This window comes from Dendrobates tinctorius, unplaced genomic scaffold (genome assembly GCF_039654945.1).
Source record: "Dendrobates tinctorius isolate UK_male_01 unplaced genomic scaffold, ASM3965494v1 ptg000054l, whole genome shotgun sequence".
NCBI classification, from domain to species: Eukaryota; Metazoa; Chordata; class Amphibia; order Anura; family Dendrobatidae; genus Dendrobates; species Dendrobates tinctorius.
The window spans coordinates 19,512,269-19,515,969 of record NW_027361722.1 but is presented as its reverse complement, the minus strand read 5'-3'; the positions used below and the strand labels follow the sequence as shown (position 1 = coordinate 19,515,969).

At 41.6% G+C, this 3,701-nt stretch overlaps 1 long non-coding RNA gene across 1 annotated transcript; it reads right to left on the bottom strand.

The window, feature by feature from the left end:
- Nucleotides 1-685: 685 nt before the first annotated feature.
- On the bottom strand, nt 686-3,336 carry LOC141091568 (uncharacterized). The gene is made up of 3 exons (XR_012232544.1): nt 3,106-3,336; nt 993-1,088; nt 686-907 (listed from the first exon to the last, which is right to left on the bottom strand). It is a non-coding gene; the product is annotated as an uncharacterized lncRNA (long non-coding RNA).
- Between the last annotated feature and the right edge of the window lie 365 nt (nt 3,337-3,701).

Genomic DNA, 3,701 nt, shown 5'->3' with positions numbered 1-3,701 from the left:
TGATCAATAGATTTTTGACTAATTTAAATTTCCACAATTGGATGTGTTAGAAAAAATATCCCTGTACTGAGATAATCTTATAACTGTGCCCCTGCTGTGTAATGTTCCTGTCTGACTGTACAGGAACATGGCCTGATCATAAAACAGCTCCTGGGCAGAGGAGGACGCAAAGAGTATACAGACAGGACAGCATGGACAACAAATATTTGGGGTCTCTGCCATCCAAAAAAATGGGCAAATATCTTCACCTGAGCACAATGATTTTTACAAATAGCAAATATAGCAAATAAAAATTATAAAATCTTTTATTTTCACATTTTTATTTTTCCCAGACACAAGAAGATAAAATTCTGGGATGTAAAGTCCAATTCATTTATAATTAATGTCGAGTTCTTCGATGTCCAGTCCACGATTCTCGGGGTTCGGTTCTTCTCTTTGTATCGCTGCAGATCTCGTTATAAGTTGCCATCTCCCCGGACGTCTCGTGCAGCTCCTGGACCCACATAACATTCACATGCGGGCGGAGAGTCGGGACATCAGGTGTAGAAGTCTCGTCATCATTACATCCACCAATAATAGAGGACAGACGTCATCATTCTAAAAACAACAGAAAATAAGTAAGTGCCCCCTATGGAGGTGAGAACATGATGGGTACTGCCATCATCTACAGACATTATACCTTATTTCTCAGCAGGGACCTCATGTCAGTAAAGTAAATGGCGATTATCCGCTGACTCTTCCTATGGGTCTTTCCCTCACAAGGAGATGAGAACTCCATCAGACTTTGCAGCATTTCCTCCATCTTCCGCCATTCTTCCTCTTCGCACCGGAGCTCATCACAATATTCATCCAGAAACTGAAGCATTTGGATGAAAACTTCCTGGATGACGACAGCGGCTCGTCTCACCTGGAAGAGAAGAGAAACGTTTCCACCCGAGAAAACACAACGGATGATCCAATCTACAGATGTAACAAGGAGGAAAGTGACAAACCTTGGAGATGCGACCAAACAATGTATCAATGGTCGTATCAGGAGAGGAGGCATTGGTGCTGCATACAATATACGGAGGAAACATCCCGGCAGAGCTCTGAAATCACAGAATACAGGAACATTCACCCACTGGATGGAGATTATAGGAATTTACTATTTTACTAACTTATTGTGAATATTTTTGTTCTATTTGCACATTTTTAATGCTATTTCCGCCTTTGTTGTCGCTGTTAGATATGAATGTCACTTTATGTGTTTTTATGTTGGTTATATATCTATTTTTATCATTTTTTTATCTATTTTTCATATGAAGTTTCTCCATTTTCCTCCTTATTATCCCCATGATCAGGCTTTTTTATCTTGATGAGCTCAGAAATATGAGGGTTTTTCATTATTTTATATTCTCTACTCTTCATTATTGACATTTCTCCTGATTGTTTCACACACCGGAGCTGAATTTCCTCCTCTTTTATATCTTTAGTTTTATCGTTCCATGGACTGACAATGACTTAGAACTAACCATTTTCTTATACGTCTGGTGAAGCTCCTGAAGGTTCTCCTGTGCAGGTAACCTGCAGTTGTCGGCCTGAGCCGGGCTGGTGACTAATGTGAGGACTAGGACAATATTAAGGCACTTTCTCATGGTGCTGATGGGTGACGCTCGCTCTCAGGGCAGCAGATTCGGCCTCTTCTTCTCGCTCATACATCTTCTCCATCGCTGGATGTTAGTAGGGGATAATTTTCGCTAATGTGCGAACATGAAATAAATGTCCTGAGCTTTTCTGACTTTTCACTACTAACCTTGAACTTTTAGCAATTGTTGAAATGTAATGTTAGAGAAAATCTTGCGGCAGCAACAGGATTCGAACTCTGGACTCCGGCATCTTAAGCAGCAGCTCTACCAGTCGGCTGTTCTGTCTGGTGTTGGGTGTGTCACCAGTTTAGTTCCTTTCACTCCAGTAATGAGCGAAGATTTGTCGGTGTTGTCGCCTCCAGCGTTCTGTCTCCATATTACACTTATTATTCATTTATCCTGACATTAATCTCCGGCCGATGGACGTATGAGCCAAGAACAACTACAAGAAGCACGAACCTCATGAATTGTCAGGCGGCTGCACAGGAGGTGAGGACGCTGCTGGCGAGAGCTGGAGCCCTACAAGGGAAGGGAGGAGACGAGAGGAGGAGGAGAAGCTGCTGATACGGCCTTGTGGTGGCAGCAGGGTTATTGGAGACTTTCTTCATCACAAAGATTTTCAGGTTGATTTTGAAGGTTTCAAACATAATAGAGAGCCGGACCGGATGGGTAACAAATTCTAGAGTACGGGGGAAGCACGGGAGGAATCTTATATACAGTTGTGTGAGGATCAGACAAAACACAGCAAAACCTTTACATGTTAGATATCCCTGATCTCAGAATGATCTGTACAACAACGCTATTGTGTGAGAAACATTGCCAAGTGTTATAGAAGTGATAATAAGTTTGTCAGATGAAGTCCCATAGAGGAGAGAAAAATGTCTAAGTGTAAAAATGTTTAAAGAATAAAAATGAAACAATAAAATGTTAAAGGCAAAACAATTTTATGTCTAAGAAGTTAAAAATTTTAAAAACACACGTTTTATATCGCAGCTGTTTGGTCTCTGAAATGAAAAGAAAAAAGTGACGCTAGAGTCGTGTGGAACCTAAATAGAAAGGAAAAACAAAAGCTCAACCCACAGAAAAGCCGACACTCGGCTCCAAAGACAGAAAATGAAAAATATTTTGGGTCTCGACTCAAGAACAAACATATAGGAAACAATCTACAATCAGGGTTTATTGGAGATGAGAAAATCGGTTGAAGGTGAATTGAATTTGCCCCAAATTTTTCCAAAGATTCAGATTCTCGCCTCCTAGGAATTATAATCTGCGATTAGTCTTTCATTCACACTTAGTATCGGTGTAATCGCCCCGACCTCAGAATAACGCTGACATGTCCTCTATACTGAGCTGTGATGGCAAAACCAAATCACTGGGGGAAGTTTTGTGTTTAGGACACAAACAAACAAAAACTTAATAAAAGTTTCACACTAGCGATGAGTGGATGGATCCACGGAGGAGAGAAATCAAGTCATATTACCTGAAGTCAGCGGATCTACGCAAATTCGAGCAAACTGTGATACAATTTCAAAGGATCAGCGAAAGCAAAAACTGCCCGGTGGCATTTCACACAGGCTGCACACTCTGTCACCGAACTAATAGTGACAGCGCACACTTACCCATAATGCCCCACAGCTATACGATTATATGTTGTAGCACAGCCAATCAGGGGCTATCATAGGACCTATAAGGCATAAGGTCTGGGTGAGGAATATTGTGTAAGGATAGGAGCTCAGAGCACACAGGAAAAGGGATAGAAAACCACCTAATGTGATTGTGGTGAACTACTTTACTGCTGATGTACGGAATTGGAAATGGGAGTGATAGTCTCCGTCTGTGGATAGAGATCCAAGATGCCGGTGATATACAGCGACCTGTTGTAGCGTCTCACCATCACCACTCAGTGTGTGACTGTGAATTATACACCTGTGATGTCCTGCGGCAGCCGCACCATAGTAGCTGCTGCTTTATATCACACAGTGCCAGCAAGCAGGGGTAGTTTCATTTCACTCATTGCAAACGTTGAAGCTAAATCCAAATTCTGAGTCCAAGGCTTGTTTCTGTTGGTAAATGAAA